Source organism: Balaenoptera borealis (genome assembly GCF_965194805.1).
Source record: "Balaenoptera borealis genome assembly, chromosome: 12".
Taxonomy (NCBI): Eukaryota; Metazoa; Chordata; class Mammalia; order Artiodactyla; family Balaenopteridae; genus Balaenoptera; species Balaenoptera borealis.
The window spans coordinates 108,633,569-108,653,292 of record NC_138869.1 but is presented as its reverse complement, the minus strand read 5'-3'; the positions used below and the strand labels follow the sequence as shown (position 1 = coordinate 108,653,292).

The following is a 19,724-nucleotide window of genomic DNA, read 5'->3' as shown; positions in this document are numbered from 1 at the left end:
CAGCTCCCCGTCCCACCAGCAGCACGTCCTGGCTCTGCTGAGACCTGCACCACCCAGACGCTACCTTTAAAGGATTCTCTTATCACCAGCAACACCAAGGAGGAATCACTAACCACCAACCCTCACATGAAGCCAAGAGGCTCCGTGAAGGAGATGCTCAAGATTTCAGCAAATGCTGTGGGCTTAGCGTGTTTGAAAAAGTAACGCGAGTGTCTGCAAGGGTTCGTCCTGGCCCCGTGGGAAGCTCCAAAGTGGGACCTTCAGGGAACGCGGAGGCTGCACCAACACCCTAGACCCATCCACTGCGTCCTGAGACAGGGGAGCTGAATCCCGGCCCTGAGCTCACTCTGACCACCCCTCCACCAACCCGGCCCCTACATGGCCCTTTAACGACTTTAGAACAAAATCCCCAACAGAAAATCGAACGTGACAAACGCATCAGGGGCACCGGAGGGAACCACCCATTTGTTTAAGCCCCAAGCTTAGAATCAATTTTTACACTATTGTTATTAACCCCAGGGGCAGCCGTGCTCACAAGGACTGTGTACCTGGGTGCCCCCTGACACTGTACAGAACGGGATCGCTGCCGTGGGGGGCACATCTCATGAGGAAAACCCACTCAGGGGGGCTCAGACGCTGCCCTGTCTGGCCGAGACCCCAGCGCCCTGCCAGATTTGGAGATGGCCAGTGGGCAGGTGTGTCGTGCTCTGGGCCCTCCAGGGGAGTGGGCGTCCTGGACCACTGGCATCTCCACTGCGGACCCCACGTCTGCGACGCCGTCCTGGGCTTCTCCAGAGCAGCGCTGGTGGGAGTGGGGTCATTGCGTCATCCTGCACTCAGCAGGGTGGCAGCCGCCCACCCCCAGCCCACGGCTGCCCCTGACCTCCACAGGGTCACAACGGCTTTGCAATGAGGTGCGAGTTCTGGGCAACACGAGACCGCGTCACGGTCCGAATGTAGCACCGTTTACACAGTAAATCTGCTGTGACCACAAGAAGGGAGATGTGTGACGTGGAGGGAAAAGAGACAGGAGAAAGTGGCAAGACAAGCAGCATTAGAGAGTGACGCGTGGATGGGGCCGCGGAGGCTGCGGTGGCGCCTGAAGGGCGAGCGCTACGGGGCTCGTGCCCAGGTCCCTGCGGGGCAACAAGCGGGTGGAGGAGATGCCGCGGACCCCAGCCAAGCCGGGGAGGCCCTGCTCTGCTGACCGTCGCGCGTGTCGGGAGAGTGGAGGGTCCACAGCCCCCAGCCCCCTCCCTCCCAGGGCTCCTGTGACCTGGCGTCAGCCAGTGGCAGGGGCCCCGTGGGGGAGCGGGGCAGTGGAGGACAGTGGGCATCCCCTGCGACCTCCTCTCAAGAGTCAAGGGCAGCTCTCAGAGGTCTTGGTGACTAAAGATTCTGGAGCGGTTGCTTGAGGACCGAGAACACAGGACAACAAGATGTACTGTGAGACTCCAAGGAGACCTCCTCCGTAAGACGGGCCACGCCTGCCGGGACAGCTCCCTCCCCCTTCATCCTGAGCACACTAAGTGGCTGGCCGGCGGCGGGGGGCTGCAGGGGCCCTGCCAGCTGTCTTCGGAGGGTAACTCTGCTTCACCGGAGGCGCAGCTGGGAATTCTGGCATCAGCTGAACTGCTCATGACTCAAGTCTAGAAACCGAACATGGGGAGTCGGTGCAGTACTTAATTGTTTGAGCTGTGCGGTCTTTTGGTGTGCATGAACAAGAATAACACAGGCTTATCTATGCTACGACTCTGGAAATGTATTGATATGGATATAGAAAGCGGAGAAAAAAAAGAAAACTGTACCCGTAAAACCCTTCAGGATCGTACAATAACGCATAGTTTTGTCCTCATAAATATTTCTTGAGATAATGTTATCTTCAGAAATGACACATGTAACACTTGCTCATAACAATCTCTGAAAGAATGCAAAGATAACAAACAGCTGATAAACTATCACACACACCCTTCCATTTACTCCCCAAATCTCCCCACAGTCAATCTTGACATCCCACTATTATCCTTACATATGTGCACACACACATGAACTCATTCTCTCTCTCTCCAACTTTTCTAATTTAAAACATCATGACACCCCTCCAGCTCAAGAGACATAACTCATTCTTTTGAGTCGTTTTACAATATCCCATGGTACAGACGTTCCAGGGCATAGTAAACTCTCTTGGTGATGGACCGTCAAGTTGTTTTCAGGTTTTTGCTGTTAAAACAGTGTAGACATCACTGTGAATGGCAGAGGAATGGCCTCCAGAAATCCTCTCCTCCATAAAAGCAACAAAAGCACTGGCAAAAATGGTCATCATCAACTTTCTTTGACCTCTGCAAATTAACCAAGGCTTGCGATAACCCGGGGATATTTTATTCAGGTAAAACAGCTGAATCTCAGAACAGAGAGGGCTTTGTGGCCTTTTAACTCCCCTATTGCCATCTCCTCCTCCCTCTCTCCTTGGAGCCTTGAAAACCCACAGCCTGAAATCCCACTGAAAACCAGGAGCCTGGCAGCCACCAAAGGGGAAGGATGAGTTGGAACTTCTTCAAGGCCCCTTCCCCAGAGAATTCTCATTATATGGCTTCTAGGTGGTTCTATGAAAGACCCCACTTTATCAAATGACCTGACTCAAATAAAGTGCAAACAACGTTTCCCCCAGGGGTGTTTGTGAAAAACAAATCAGTAGCAATTGTGTAACATCATGACTGCCTGAAACAGTGGCAAAAATTAGGCTAACCAAAAAGCTTAAAAGGAAAAGCTGAGGAATGAGATGTCCAGAGAGGGCCTTGAAAACCTCTGACATATTCCTGGGATTCTACGAGGCCACAGGCATGTGCATGGCTCTCACATCCCAGGAAAGACCTGAGAGGGTTCTAATCTCTCACCTCTGGCTGACCTTGAGGCTCTGTGCAAAGCAAGTGATGGCTAAGGCAGAGACGCCATCTGCCCTGCCGGGGGCTGAGGCATGGCCCAACACACACTAAAAGACCTTGGCAAAAACTGGAAGATTTACTGGTTCCAGACACTTGAGGAAATTGTCCAGTCATGAGCTGACCACTGAGCTAACTGAGCAGAGACTTTGGTGACCACACATGACAAAGAATACAGACTTTACAGAATTAGTTCTGTTTTTTAAAAAAAAGCCACTAAACAAACAACAAAAGCAACAACAAACAGTAACAACAACAAACCCTGGGTGGGAGGGAGAATTTGATTTATAGAGTTGCCACATTATATTATTTAAAACATGCAGTTTTCCAAAAAAATTACAAGACATGCAAAAAACAAGAAATTATGGCCCACACACAGGTTAGACAAAGGCTTTACATCAGTAATTTTAAATATGTCCAAAGAAATAAAGGAAACCATATCTAAACAACTAAAGGAAAGTATGAGGATTATGTTTCACCAAATATAGAATATCAATACAAAGGAATCATTTTTTAAAAGACCAAATGGCAAATCTAGAAAAAAAATACAAAAACTGAAATGAAAATTCACTAGACGAGCTCAACATAAGATCTGAGCAGGTAGAAGAAAAAAAGTCTGAACTTTGTAAGACAGATTAATAGATGTTATCAACTATGAGAAACAGAAAGAAAAAACAATGGAGAAAAATGAACAGTGCCTCCAAGACCCCTAGAATCTTACCAAGCAATTTTACTTCTTCTGGACATTCTTAAGGAAAGGTGGCGTTTTTCCCCGTGAGTGTGGCACTAGAGACCTGGTGACTCTGGTGGGGGACAGCTCCTTGTCCCTGTCTTCACTTGTGGTGAGACGCCAGCAGTGCGAACGTCAGCACGGTTGTTCCAGAACAAACCACAAGGTTCAGAAAAGGTGTTCATCACTTGGAATATTTCACCCCATGTGTGGTTGTTACCCAGCACTCACTTGAAGGAAGCCTCCTTCCATGATCATTGATAGAATCCCAGATGAAGACAAGCAAAACGGTAAGTCAAGCATCCTTTTTAAGCTGAAAGTACACGTTTGCAGACAAGGTCTTCCTGTTTGCAGATACAGCTTCAACATGACAGGTGACAGTGGTGTCAGAAAGCAGCCGTGCCACGACTCCTGACCTGACTTGTCAGCCAGCAGACATCCAGCAAAGTCAGCGCCTGGCTTGCCTCTTCTCTGCGCTGTTGTGTGCCAGTCTCCAGCAAGACCATCACCTACTCCATAAGGTGCTTCTGTGGCTTTTTCATTTCTCATTTGACAAGTTTTAACAAGCAATTTTTGGTTTTTAAAAGAACTCATCCTGTCTATGTTAAAAATGTTCTATTTCTTTTCCTTTAAACTCTGAATGATAGGTCCAAAAATGATGTCACAGTTTAACTGGCACCTTAATATAATTTGAATTTTTTCTGTTGCATTAAACACAAGGTACATTCTTAATCTATAGAGCTGAGGGGGAAATAGCTTTCATCATATTTCCATTTCTTACTTGCAGTTTCAACCAGTTTCTTTGAATTAGACTTCTTTCTTAAGAGAAGGCCCTGATGCATGCATTTATCCTTTGCAGCATCTTTCTACACAGACAGTGCAGCTGTGCACTGAGAAAGCAAGCCTTCTAATCTCCCATTTTAAAGCCAATGAGTCATCCTTAAATATAACAAAATATATATATATTTTTTTAATTTATTATTTTTTATTTATTTTTGGCCGCGTTGGGTCTTCTCTTGCTGCGTGCGGGCTTTCTCTGGTTGCGGCGAGCGGGGGGCTACTTTTCGTTGTGGTGCGCAGGCTTCTCATTGCGGTGGCTTCTCTTGCTGCAGAGCACGGGCTCTAGGTGCACAGGCTTCTGTAGTTGTGGCTCACGGGCTCTAGAGCGCAGGCTCAGTAGTTGCGGCGCACGGGTTTAGTTGCTCCACGGCATGTGGGATCTTCCCGGACCAGGGATTGAACACGTGTCCTTTGCATTGGCAGGTGGATTCTTAACCACTGCACCACCAGGGAAGCCCAACAAAATATATTATAAATAAATTTCATTTTATTTTAGAATAAGATATTAAATTCTAAAATAGTAATAGTTTCAGACACAATTATAAAATTTAGAAATTTTTTTCCATAAAGTTGAAATATTAACAAAAACCAGATGAAAAGGTATAGTTACTTTTTGTTGTATTTCTGCATAAGAAACTTGAAATTACTTTTCTTTCTTATTTTCCCAAATGTTTTATTCTTGTTCCCTGACTATAGTGACATTGAACATTTTTTTATATATAGTTTTTCATATTTTCTCTTCAGTGATCTCCTTATTTATATAATTTGTTCATTTAAAAAACTAGGTTACCTTTTTCTTAATAACATAGAATTTTCCCCATTATAATTAATATTATCTTTGACTTTGGGTTTTTTTTCCCTTTAAAAATGAAGCTTTTTAATATTTATATAGTCGAATCTGTGCGTTTTATCCTTTATATCTATGCATTTCCTACATAGTTTGGATGGCCATCTTTATCACAATATTACAAAACTATTCTCTAATATTTTCTTCTAGTATTTTATTTTACTTTTACATTTATATATTTAAACTGTCTGAAGTTGGCGATTATTTATGGTGTTATGTATGTTTTTTTTCTTCCACATGGATAAACAATTTTTGCAGCACTATTTATTGAATAATTCTTTCTCCACCAATGAAATAACATGCCAACTTTATCATAAATGAAGTTCTTTCATACTTTCTCAACGTTTGAATTTGTTCTACTAACATATTTGTCCATCCGGTGCGCATACCTCTCTGTAGCTTTACGGGTAAATTCTAATGATATATAAGTATATACCCCTGGTCACTAATCTTCATTATCACAAATGTCTTCTCAGACCTCATGCCTTTACTTTTCCATACAAATGTTAGATACATTTTGTCTAGCTGAAAAAAGCTAATGGGATTTTGTTTAAAATTGCATTAAATTTATGTATTAATTTGGGAAGAATTATAGTTTTCTTTATTCATGTATTTATTTATTATTGCCTTATTAATCAGGTTTTACATTCTGTTCTTTGATAAAATATTATGATTTTTTTAAAATATAAGTTATTTTGATTTTGCTTATCCTTTGGTGTATTATGATGTTTGTTGCTGTGAATAAAATTTTCACCTTATTTTTATACAAAAAGTCCTGTTAACTGGCTTGGTATTGAGTCTCTTGGATTTTCTATGTACAGAAGCATTTCATTTGTAAAAAAAATTCTCTTGGATTTTCTATGCACAAAAGCATTTCATTTGTAAAAAAATAATTCTTTCTTTTTCATTAGTATATCTTGTAAAATGCTAAATACTAGAAATTACAAAAGATATCTCTACTTCCTGATTCTAGGGGAGATATTCTTAGTATTTCTCAACATAAGTAATTTTAATGATAGCTAAGGGAATTTGAGATTTTCAAAAAAACCATGTATGGAAATTATAGTAGGTATAAAGGAAGGTAACTAGTAAGAACAGAGAAGTATTGAAAGCTGTTAATCTCCGAAAATGCACATACGTACAACTTAACCCTACTTATTTAGAACATGCTAGAGAACACGAGAATAGTGAGCTCACATTCCACAGCCTCTGGAAAACCCTACTGCACGCTTGTGGGAGAGGGAGGGGAGAAGAGTATTTAGTATTATTAGGAAAGTGGTTTTCACCTCGAAGACCTCCGAAAGGGTCCCGGAGACCCTGGGCCCACAGACCACGTTTTGAGAGCCCTGTTGTAGGTGACTCCCGTCAAAACCTCAGAGATGCTGGACTGAGCTGGTCCTGAAGGTGGAGTCCAGGGCAAAGAAGAAAGAAGGTCATGACGCAGGTCACCTGGGCTTTCCTACGGCCTGTGGGGCTTCCAGCCAGGCTTAGGAGGCTCGATCCTTTGAGAGGAAGAGCCTCATACACACTCACGTGCGGCTGGCCTTCTCCCGCAGCTGCACGCTCCAAAGGAGAAAAGACACCGGCGGGCAGCCCGCGCGCCGTTCCTGCTTTCCTGCAGCTTTTCCTCGCTTCCCAGGGATGTGACTAAGTGCACCGTCAGCTTCGCACGTATGCAGACCATTCTGGAGACGGCCGTAAACATTCGGACTACACTGACTCAGTAACGGGGACGTTTTGGCTCCAGACTGTGCTGAACTTTGCCCATTCCAGAAATATCCCGGGAGACATTCCCAAGGCTCCGAGTGACGCAAACCACATTTATCCACTTACCAGAGACAAACATGAGATTGAGAACAGGACCTCGGCGTCTTCCCGATAACGGAGCCGTGCGAACGGGGTCCGGCCTACGGGGCTCGTCGCCTCCCCGGCTCAGAAGAGACCCCTCGGCGCTGAGCGTGATTTTCCTCCGAGCTGCCCGCTGGCGTGGAGGCGAGGAAGCTCGCGCCGGGCGCAGCTCCAGGGCCCCAGACGCGCCGCAAGGAGCACCGCCAGGCGGGCGCTGGTGAGGCCACGCGCTCAGCACGCGTCCCCGCATCACCCCGGCCCCGCGGGCAGGATGAGGCCTTCTTCACTTAGGCTTGGGGCACAGCAGTGCGTCAGCCCACACGAGAGGAGCCGACATGCGGCCCGCGGTCCTGACGCGCCGTCTGCCTTTCTATTTCCTGAGCGAGTTTTCTGTCTGTGTTGCTCTGCTGGGGCTGTGCTTAAACCGCAGACATTTAGTCCCTCACAGTTTGGAGGCTGGACGTCCAAGATCAAGGTGTGGGCAGGGTTGGTTTCTCCCGAGGCCCCCCTACTTGGCTTGGAGATGCCACCTTCTCCCCGTGTCCTCACGTGGCTGTCCCTCTGTGTGTGTCTGTGTCCTCATCTCCTCTTCTTATAAGGACATCGGTCCTGTGGAATTAGGGCCCATCCTAGTGACCTCATTTTAACTTAATCACCACGGTAAAGGTCCCCACCTCCAAATACAGTCATCCAGTCCTGGGGGTTAGGGCCCAAACATGATTTGGGGGAACATGATTCAGGCCAGAACACTGTTTCTCCCATTACCCCCTTGCGCTCCCTTAATTTCCCATGTGTGTCAGGCAGCGAGGTCCACCTCATCCACCTCTGACTCTATAGTGCTTAGAAAGGTTCCCAGCCCGGGACAAGGGTTAAATATGTATTTGCTGAAAATATGAAAGTTTTACAAATAGTCACAGGTAGATACACCAGCAACACAAAGATGAAAAGTAATAAAACAAACGAAAATCCTATTTTGAAGTGGCTCAATTCTATAATTTCATATTAACAAATGATCATTTATTCCCATACAAAGTACCCCAAAGGACTCTCGGTGATGCCAAAATAATTCTATGGATTTACTTAGTGTCTTTACACTATTTTAAAGATAAGGGAACTAAATAAACTTCTATAGTATCCTTTTCAGAAAGAGGTTTAGGACCCATTTATAAAGCTGCTCACTGAGTAGAGTGCATTTTACGCCGTGCCTTCCAGGAAAGCCTGCCACCCTGATAAGTGACAGCATTTTCACGATCCACAGCGTCTGCAGATTAGAGGAAAATGGGTTTCAGGCAAAATTTCCCCACATATACTATCACATGATTCAATTTCATATGTAAATGAACTCTAGAGCATAAGTGTTTAAAGCAGGAAATGAAGCAAATCTGGTGGGTTTTTCCCTCTCTCCCTCTGTCTAAAGAGAAAAAAATGGATGCTTCTCAGGGCACATGGCAAAGCCAGGACATTTACATCTTCCCTTCCATGAACTTGCAGACATCTGGACCTGCATCTGGAGTTAGGAGTCTGCGTCTCTGGCTGCAAGTCATCGCACACTGGATCTGGAAAATGATTCATCCGAAGGAAAAGTGCCGCAAAATGCAGCCAGCTTCTCGAAAGTCATGGAAAAAAGGTCTTGAAAAACAAAGTTGTTCTGAACTCCACAAAATTGGCCGGAAGCTTCAGAAGTCCAGGATTTTTCTCTGCTGACTTTAGGCCCCTCAAGCACCAGAGATCCCTAAAATGCCCCCCCTGGGAGCAGCAGAAACAGAAAGACCAGCTTCGTGACTGCTTCCATGGGCCGTCCTGTTTCACAGAGCCGCCCGCAAACAATCTCGTGTGCCACATTCAGCGAAAAGCACAATTTTAGGAAATGCAATCAACCTGGGGTCCCACTGACCTGCAGATAACCTAGTGCACAACAATGAAACCCGAAAAAAGATTTCACTTGAAACAAGGACAAGGGAAAAGAAACTTGTAAAAATAAAATACTTCCCCATTTCAGGAGCCAAGTCAATGAATTCTCGGAGATTTCGGGTCCCTGCCTTCGTGGGTCTGCCCTGGGTCCGAAGCCGTGTTGAGGGGGTTTTCCCAGGGCTCAGGGAGCACCCCCGGCCCCAGCACGCGGGGAGCAGGAGTTCAATTTCACCTCGGAGGCCCCATCGTGATCGTCTGCTAAGTGGCCCTCGTGAGAAATGACACCAGGAAACCTGAGACACATTCTTAAAGAGGACAGCGCAACTCCATAGGAGCCACCGAGCCACCCGGAGACTCAGAGGCAGGCAAAAGGGGGGAAGGCAATTCAAAGGCTATGGAGTTCTCCTCCAGCCCTCCCCCTGCTTCAGGGACAGGCCGGCGGCCAGGGGACCATGCATGTGAATTTCATTCAAAGCAAAAAGGATTTGAAAACCTTATTTTCACGTTCAAATGGTGATAAACCTAGAAAAGCAGGAAACCTTTGATTTTTTTGTTTGTTTGGATTTTTTTTCCTCTTTGTCCCCGGGACAAAGGAAATTCTTTTCAAAATAAGGAATTTAGCAAACTTTCATCAAGGTATTAAAAACAAAGTGAGGAGGGCAGCTCTGGGCCTTGGAATAACAGCCTTGAAGAATCGGTGTTCTCTCAAAATCAAAATGGGAAAGCACAAGAATGTTGAAGAGAAGTTTTTTGCACAAGAAGAATTTGAAGTAAAAATGAGGTCGAGAGAACAGAGAGGGCGCTGGACGAACCATCACTGGCTGTGTCTTCAGCAGTCAAACAAGGCAGGACAAAGCTGGAGAGCTCCTGCCCCGCTGTCCCTTGCGCGTGACCCTCCACCCCTCACCAGGGATCTGCCTCTGGAGGAATGACGTGGCGGCCACGACCCTGCTCGGCAGCCCAGCGCGGGGGGGGGGGGGCGCCCGGAGCTCAGGGGCCATCGTCCCCCCCAGACTCTGGGGAAGGGGTCTTGAACCAGCCTCCCCACATCCACACATCACAAAGGCATTGTCTGACAGCCTCCTTAAGGATGGACCCTTGAGCATACATTTTCTATCTTAAAAGGAAGACAACAGACCATTTTATAATCTAGGAATTGCAAAGCAGAGACTTTACAGGTAACATTTTAAATGAGAAGAGCTACCCATCAGGAAGGAGAAGAAAGGAGAATTTATAACATTTTAAATGAGAAGAGCTACCCATCAGGAAGGAGAAGAAAGGAGTCTAGGTTTACTGACTCTGCAGTAAACCAACTATACTGATATCCTAAGTGGTTTCTATACACTCGTTGGACGTTGTGTGATCAATACTTCATAGATACTAATAAGACTCACTGTTATAAACTCCAACCCATCATTCCAACTCTTCATCGTGCACCGAGCGTCCAGGGACGGGAAAGCCAAGCTGATGGCAGAAAATCTGATCACTTCAACGCCCTCTGCGCTTTCACTACCATCAGTTCTGAAACGAGGGTTCCTCCACACCCAGGAAAATTCTTAGTTTTCAGTCCTAGTCTCTTCGAAAACATTTTGACCTCACCAAAAAAAAAAGACCCATGAAGACTAAGAATTAATACTTCTTCCCTAACTCCCAGCCCTTCCTCCTTCACCTAGCTTTCAACTTACATTCTCTTCGCTCACTCTAAATCTCCAGAATTTCACAGGTCCCACGTTGGGGACAAATAGCAGGAGGGAAGATGGAAGTCACCTCGCTTTGTCACAGACCTGATGAACTGTCACCCTCTTAGGTCGGGATTACACGGCATTTCTTGACAACCGCTTTGTACCCACAGCCGAGATGGAAGACGTGTGTCTGCATCAGGTACTGTGTAACCGGACTGCATCTCATCCCAACAGTCCTGGCGGCGGGAGGATGCAGGAAATGACTTGGACCCTGAAAAAGTGGCCTCATTGAGACAGTGCGGTTCATAACAGAACAAGGGGGCTGGGAAGGGCTGGCTGTGCAGCCTCAGGGCACGTTGCTAATAAAAGTGCTGGTGAACCGCTGTTTTAAGTGCCCAGACCTATGATGTCAGCATTCATTTTGCACACAGGGGCTATTTACTACCCCATAAGCTGGAAGATGGGGAGATTATGGGTGAAAAAAATGGTTCCCAAACCGAAATGCAATCACTCACTCGCCAGCGCCCCAAGGACTCCAAGTCCATCTCCAAGTCCTCTCCAGCCAAAAGCAAAGTCCTGTGTCCTAAGTGGTCGAAAGCTTCCTGCCCTGATTCCATCCTCAATATTTATGCCACATCTGAGCCAGGACTGGGTCAGCCTGTGTATCTCTAGGGAAAAGATGCTTGTCCGTGTCCCACTGCCTGCAGCCAAGGTGACAAGGCAGGGGGAGAGGAGGGGAAGAGGGGGAGGGGGCCTGAGAAGAAACCCCCCACATCTTAGGTCCCGTTGGCGTGGGGTGCAGACAGCCGACATCAAAGCCAACTCTTCACACCTCACCTTACATGGACTGTATTTATGCGCCCCCTCCCCGCACAGGCTAAATGCTGCGCTTAGAGACACAGAGCCAACTGTGCCTGACCCACAGGAGGTACTCAGAAAACATCTGCCGACTGAGCAAGTTAGGTGCGCTCCCCCTTCTCCAGCCCACGGTAAAGGTGAGAAAGCCACATGCTGCCTCTGGGAGAAAATGTATGTGCCTTCCCCCAGCCCAGGGCAGGAGCTGCGTTACTCAGGAACACGGGGAAGGGTCCCCTGTCCATCAAACACATTGTCCACTTGATGAATACACACTGAATTTCCCCCCTTTGTATGAGAAGCTGATTCATTCATATTCAACATCCATTTCTGGTTCTATACGCCGGAAGAGAAGGTAATAAAGACTATATCTCTCCTAAACTCATGGCCAACATAATACTTAGTGATGAAATTCTAGAAACATTCTCATTAAATCAGTGGGGTCGGGGGGGGGGGCAACAGGGAATAAAATAGCCACTCCCTCCTATATCATTTACCATTGTCTAGATGTTGTAGCCAATGCAATAAAACATGACACAGAAATACGAGGTACCATGTTTGGCAGCATTTCCCAAACATGTTCCTTGGAACACTACTTCCCTGAAATGTTAAACAGTTTCTTTGGTGCAAGACTTCTCAATGCCTTAAAAATCCTGACATTTGCTATGAGTCTCCAAGAAGGGACACATTATCCAGCATTTCCCAAAGTTTTAAATATTGAATTGTTTTTTCCCTCTGAGAAGTCTTGTGTTCCTCGGAACACCCTTTGGGAAACTCTGACTACATTTGTTTCTAGTCCTCAGATACTTTAATTTGTATATTTAGTCAAATATATCCATTTCTCTGAACTAAAACAGTAGTTAAGAATAAGGGCTTTAGAGTAGAAAACCTTAGGTTTAAATCCCACATCCTGGACTGACTGAGGGACTGAGCGGATGTTCTTTCATCTTCTTTGACCTTCAGTTTTCTCATCTGTAAAACAAAGATCATGACATCTCTCTTACAAAATATTGTACATATTAGACGTATAATGCATGTAAAGTTGCCTACCCTCAGGTATAATTAAAAATTCCAATTAAAACATCCATGAGATATCACCTCCGTTATGAAATAATCAAAACTAGGAAAGGGCTTCCCTGGTGGCGCAGTGGTTGAGAATCTGCCTGCCAATGCAGGGGACACAGGTTCGAGCCCTGGTCTCGGAAGATCCCACATGCCGCGGAGCAACTGGGCCCGTGAGCCACAATTACTGAGCCTGCGCGTCTGGAACCTGTGCTCCGCAGTAAGAGAGGCCGCGATAGTGAGAGGCCCGCACACCGCAATGAAGAGTGGCCCTCCCTTGCCACAACTAGAGAAAGCCCTCGCGCAGAAACGAAGACCCAACACAGCCATAAATAAATAAATAAATAAATAAATAAATAAATAAACTAGGAAAGATGCATGAGGTGCATCCTCTTTTATCACGGCTGGTGAGGCTGTAAATTGTTGCAACTGTTAGAGACAGTAATTTGACAGTTTAATCAAAAGCCATAAAATTATTCATATCTTTTGATTTAGTAATTTCACTTCTAGGATAAAAATTATGACAAAGATGTTTGTTGAAGCTTTTTTATAGTAATAAAATTTCGTAAAGATTATCAATGTCCATCAATAGGGAACTAATGAAATAACTCACAGTACAGGGGCTACACATTTGTCATTTGTTGGCTGCCCCTCTGGGGTGTTTCCTATTGTGCATAATCCTGTTGGGAGGAAGTACCTGCCAACCCAGAAATCGGGGGCCTGAACCTCTCTTCTCCCCACACGCCCAGGGCAGGCATCTGAGTCCGACTTGTCCAATGATCACCTCTCTCAGGACTTTGAATCTCGAGCTGATGAAGAATTATTCGTTTATAAATTGTAAATACTCTACCTTAGGTATTTCCTGATGTGTGCATATGTGTGCGTGTGTGTGCATGTGTGTGACTGTGTGCATGTGTAAGACTGTGCATGTGTAACATCAATGTTTTTCTAAGTGTCATCAGAGGTGTGTCTATCTTATTATTCTTTTCCAAGAAACATCTTTGGTCTGTAAATTATCTCAATATTGCAGAGGTAGGTTATCCATTTTATTGATATCTGCCATGATCCTTATGATTCCCTTCCTTCTTGAATGCAGAAGGTATTTGCCATGTACCCGCCGACCCTATGTCTTTTGAATTTCCTCCATAATGAGTTCTGTCTCCCCAGGTGGCAGCCAGAAACTCGCCTTCCCAGCCTCCCTGTACTGGGTTCACACCTGAGATTTAGACTCTGCCAGTCAGACCCTCCCATGTGAGACCCACTCTGAGACAGACCAGTGCAAGGAAACAGGCAGCAGGCCTGGAATGGAGAAACTCCCTTCTGGCCAGGTGACTTCAGGGGCATGAACTAGTCGAGGAGACCCTGATGTCCAGCGGTCAGTGTTAGTGGTGCCGGCAGTGGCAGCAACTACAGGGGGTCCTTCCACACCTGTTTTGGGGTGGAGTTCAATGTCATTCTGGTGACGCAGCCTCCAAAACGGACTCTTCAGCACTCCCAAACCAGAGAGCCTTTAAGTGTCCTTTAATAAATGCATTTTCTACTGAAAGCAGCCAGAGTGGGTGCTGTTGCTTCTCAGTAAGAATTCAGACTAATGTGCTGTTTCTTTGGATGGTTTGTATTCACCATAGGTTAGAAACTCAACAAACCACTTTTGATTTTCAAAGTATGAATCTTTCATCTACTTAACGACCACAAGTAAACTCCCCCTTCAGCTTTCTCGAAACCCTGCACTCGACTCTCATCTTTGCATCATGACTGTCACCTTCATCCCTTTAATCAGAGTGACGCCCCTCCACTCCTCCCCCAGCCTCCTGAGCTCCAGACCTGCACGTGTTGCCTCTACCACAGTCGGAAGAGTGCTGCACTTGCTAAGAACCTCCTCCAATCGGTCACCTACCCGTACCAATCCCACAGCCAGACTTGAGTGCCTACAGCGTTTAGGAATAATGTGCCTCTGTGACCAAAATGAGAAAAAAATCAGCATATCTGCAAACGTACGCCACTAAAATGTGAGCGCCTCATGGAGAAATGGGGAAAGATGACAGCCAAAAGCTTTGTAACCTACTGGGCTATATTGTAAAAAATCTGGCGATGTCATGTGACCGTAACAGGACAGTGGCTATTTATGGGGGTGACAGCCTAAAAGGAGAAGAGCCCAGAAAGCAGACTTGATGACCGTCCGTCTGTTAGTGCTGCACCTCTCATCACAAACAGCTGCCCCCGGAGTGGAGCGCCCTGGTCCTCGGTACCCTCGACATCCCGAGATCACTCCTTAGGGCCTTTGTCTCTGCTGCTCCGTCCGCCCGGTCTTCCCACAGCCGGCTCCTCTGGGTCATCAGATCCCAGATCAATGATACCCCCAGGTCCTCCATGGCCGACCACCTACCCGACGTCCATGTCTCAGCTGCATCATCCTGTTGCATTATCACCTCCGATACCGAAGGGGGCGGAAGGCCCTTGTGGCAAAAGGATTATTTGGATCTGAGTACCTTTAAGAAAAGGCAGACACAGGAGAAGCTCTGAAAACCTGGCAGAGGTCGCCCTCAGGAAGGGCTTTGCATTTATTAGGGAATCTCCGTTTGTCAGTGTCTCCCTCTCTGTACCAGGGAGCCGCCGAGGACTCAGCATTACAGAGACTCTAATCACCCGAGAGGGCAGGAACTTCAACCTCCATAACAAGCTCATACGCGTTCGCCCACTTCTCCTGATGACCCACCGTAACTGACTCCTCCAACCTCAACATCTGTCCTCTGTTTTTACCTGAAGATGGTGTTAAAGTGGAGGCTTGGCCGTTTCAGGGAGCGACTCCATTTTCCTGGGTCTCTCCTGTGTATACAGGACAGGATGTAGACACATTGTTAAACTTGTGCTTGTTTTTCTCTGGTTAATTTGTCTTTTATCGCAGGGGGGATTCAGCCGCAGAACGTAGAAAGGTAGAGGGAAAATCATTTCTCCTCTCCCTCATTACCACCAGAAATGTTCCCTTATATTAATTTGCTTGTGGTCTGTCTTCAACCACTCTTCTCTATCTGAAAAGTTGTTTGGTCCATTTGTGTGTTGTCTGTCTCCCCGAACTTAAGCTTTGAAAGCAGAGCCCTTGACTGTCCTCCCCTCCCAGCACCTAAGACAGTGCCTTGCCCAGCGTAGCACTCAAAAATGATTTTGGAACCAAGGAATGAAATGAGAGCTCTAGGGCCTGGCCGGCCCCACCCCCTCCTCTGCTCTCCTCCGGGTCGTCCTCTTCTATTGGGAGTGCGCTTCTGACAATGAGCCAGGGAAGTCACGAGATGGTCACAGGAGTTCCAAGCAGGCACCCTTATTTATCATCTTTACTAAGCACCCCAGGGAAGGGCTCCAGGTGCCCGAGGCTGACCCCATGCCTGCACGGGGCCAACCACAGGGGACAAGTGATACAGACAGGCCTGGGCCTGGGGGTCCCAGCTGCGTGGCGGCCCCGGGCCAGCACCAAGTGGGAGGAGCAGGATGCCTCAGGGATATGGAGATGCTGTCACTGGTAGGTAGAAGGGGGGACAAGACGCCTGGCAAACAGAGAAACAAATCTAGAAAATTCTCTAGATAACGCAAAGGTTTTTAAACACATTTTTCTCCCATTCTCCAACGTACTGCTGTCTTTTGAAACTCCCAGTTATTAATGAAAGTGTCAACCTGTGTGACCTCAGGGTTTACTTTTCATCTTCCAATGACTCCATTTTCCTAGTTTCAAAGGGCGAAGATGTGTTTACCTCTCTCCCACTCTAAAGGATTAATGGGAGGTTAATAGACATTAACCTAAGTTGTTCACCTTCTCTAGAAAAGACAAAGTGAATAGCAAGGAAATACAATGCAAAAGGGAAATTTAGAATCTTTTAAAATCATGTAAATTTTCAAAATTTAAACCTTTTCTTAAAGTAGTACTTAAAGCTTTAGGAAGCAGTTTACATGAAGATGACTTTAATGATGCAAATGAGCTTCTCACAATCAGAAGTAGCAGAAATTACATATCAACTGAAATTCCACTTTTAACTCAAGATGTGAAAGTAAGGTGCCCTATGTCCTTTCATCAGAAACATGAATGCAAACTAGAAAACTGCAAATAACATAGGCCAGGAAAAGTATTTCTAAGGGGTGTTACCTACATTGCCCAGCTCTTATCTTTCCGCTGTAGTGACACCCAAACTCCAGACATCAATCAAACTGTGGCCTCGAAACAATTTCCTAGTTAGAACGGGGTCGGGAATACATTATAATGAATTCAAGATACCCCAAATTACCTATAATTTTCACATTACTACAGACATATTTGCTGCTGTTGGAAAACAAAAGCCCCTCCCCCCCTAAAAAAAAAAACACCTTACTTTCCAGTCATACTTACCTGCTAGATGCACCTACATTCTTTCCTTTTCCTTTCTGTTAAATCCCTACATCCATAAAACACACAACAAAGCTTTTTTTGTAACTGACTTACAAATGGAAATGTCTTCAGGCTCAGCCCTTTTCTAAGAGCCTTCCATCCACAGCCGTTTTCCACAGGTAGAAACCACAAAAGGAAAAGATGTTTATTACATTCGGTCCTCACTGGGTTCAGCAGGGCCCACTCCCTCTGCCCGATGCCAACACACACCCTCCACCTGACCAGCAACTGACCGGGACCAGTGAGGCTTGACCCTGCCTCCCTGAAAAGTGCTCCCCACAGAGATCTGCCAGCCCTGCCCCCTCCACTGCACCCCTCCCCGACACTAGCCCAGACCCCCAGTGCATTCTGTCCCCCGACACAGATGGGCTCACAGAGGCCCCGTCACGCCCAGCCTCCACCCCAAATCCTGTCTTCCCAGCGGGCCTGCTTAGCTGCCCACAACCATTTCGTCCCAAGACCTGGGTTCTGGAGTTGGGTTTATATTTCCACGTCCCAAACAGCGTTTCCTTTCCGTGGAGGGAGGGGTGGGCGTTTAGAGCTCCTTTTGCTGAATGAAAAGTTGACAAATGCAAACAACTCACTGTTTTTCAGATTCTTAGCATATTTTAACTCCAGAGACTTGAGGATGGAATAAGTGACTCGGACCCATCAAGTGGGTCGTCTCGTTCAAAGCCCAGAACTGCGCGCAGCTGGGTCTCTTTCTGCCGCGCTGCCAACACCCCACCCCATTCTCACTCACTAGATAAAACCAAACAAAAGGGGCATTTGCTTTTTCCAAAAATATACTATCCCTCCAATGGAAAATAAAGTTCTGAATCTATCCTGGGCCTGCATTGATGAGGAAAGTCATGTGAGCCTTACAATAGACAGCAGAGTGATGTGTGAAAAGACTGAAAAGCCACCAACCTGGAGATGAAACTTTAGCTGTGAAAGCCAGTAATGAAAAGAAGGAAGAAAACGACCCCCCGAGAAAGAAAAGCTATTTTGTGCCAGATCGTTTTAAGAGTAAGAGTTTACCTGCATGGTTTATTTAAATGGCTATTAAGCTGCGAAGGTGTTTATATATGTAAAATATGCATATTGGAAGAAGTCAGCTGGTAGTTTCACCCTCGAGAGGGAAAACCCAAAGTTCATTACCAGCCGTCGGTCTACCGCAGAGAAGCCTGCACACCCCAGGGGCCAGGGATTCTAAAAAGGCCATTCAAGCCACAGGTGGACCCCGCGTTTCTCCATTTCCCTGTCCTTCCGCTTTTCTTCCCTTAAAAAAATTCTTACAGAATTTGCATTTGATGAGGTTCAAGAGGTCACTTCCCCTCCCCTCTCCTGCTCGGTCACTGGAGCAGCCACGTCCGGGCCACCCTCAGCGCCGACAGGCGGAGGTTTTGCGCTCGGACCGGCCGCCCTGCGGGCCGCTGCGCCCCCGGGAGAGGCCACGCCGGTCCCGAGCACAGGCCGACAGCCAAAGAGCGGCCCTGTCCCGTCCGCCTTTTCCAGGCGGTATCTGGAGACGGTCCGACACGGAGAAGGCGCGGCCGAGCATCCGACGGGGACACTTCGAAGGCGCGGCCGAGCATCCGACGGGGACACTTCGAAGGCGCGAAAACGAAAACGCTGTCTCCGCTCCCCGTGCCCGGCTGGGCTGCTACACTTGTCGCCCTCCGTGCCCCGCGATGCTGTGCCGCTCCCACCCGACGAGGCTCCCTCCCCTCTGCGCCGCAGCGGCGCCCCGCCGAGCGCTCGGGCCGCCCTGAGCGGCGGGTGTCGCGGCCGAGGCGGGGACAGGCGATGCCCCTGGAGCCCGACGCGACCGCGGCCCCGGATCGATTGTGGAGCTGGGCCCGCCGCACCTGCTCCGTGCCCCGGGCTCCGGGCTCCGGCCTCGCGCCCGCGGGTCGCGCGCGGGCCTCTTCGTCCCTCTTCTCCTGGCTCCGTTTCCAACTCTTCATTCTGACGCTACCTCGAAAGCTAAAACGAAGCCCCGGAGTTGGGGTGGTGCTGGGACAGGCGCAGGGGCCCCATCGTCCCTCGGCTCCGCGGGCCGCGACGGGAGGTCGCCGGGAAAGCCGCGGGGCCAAGGTCAGGGGTCTGCGCCGCGCATCCCAGGCCCGAGGTCTGCTGCGCGCCCTCCGCGTGCGGCGCGCTGTTCTCTAGGCGCTCGACTGTCTGAACTCGTTTAATCCTCCCCCGAAGCCCTGTGGGGCAGCTGTTATTCCATCCCAGTTCTGGAACTGACGAAACTGAAGTGCATAAGAAAAAGTAACTTGCTCAAGGTCGCATAACTAGTAAGTGCAAGGTGTATGGGGGGTAGCGATACACAGGTAAAATTAAATGGGCAAAATAGCATTTGTGACCTTAGTATATATTTAATATTAGTTTTTCAAACTGCAGGTTACATTTTCCGAGTCAGAGCTGCGAGAGCCTAACGGGGTAGCGCGGCGTAACCGGGGCGAGAGACCCCTCACACCCGCCGCCGGGGCGCTTGGTTAGGCTGGACGGAGAGGGTTCTTCGCCCGCCTCGCCGCCTCCCAAAGGACTGGCCAGAGCCTGCGCCTGTTGCAAACGGGAAATGCGGCGGAATGGAGAAAATTTCCGTGTA

The 19,724-nt window shown here is 47.6% G+C and overlaps 1 long non-coding RNA gene across 1 annotated transcript in view; it reads right to left on the bottom strand.

Annotated features, from left to right (window-relative positions):
• Positions 1 to 5,355: 5,355 nt before the first annotated feature.
• LOC309607020 overlaps positions 5,356 to 19,724 on the bottom strand; it is a 146,924-nt gene continuing 132,555 nt past the window's right edge. The window contains exon 3 of the long non-coding RNA XR_014232187.1: positions 5,356 to 12,624. This is a non-coding gene — a long non-coding RNA (uncharacterized lncRNA). The remainder of the gene's footprint in view (positions 12,625 to 19,724) is intronic.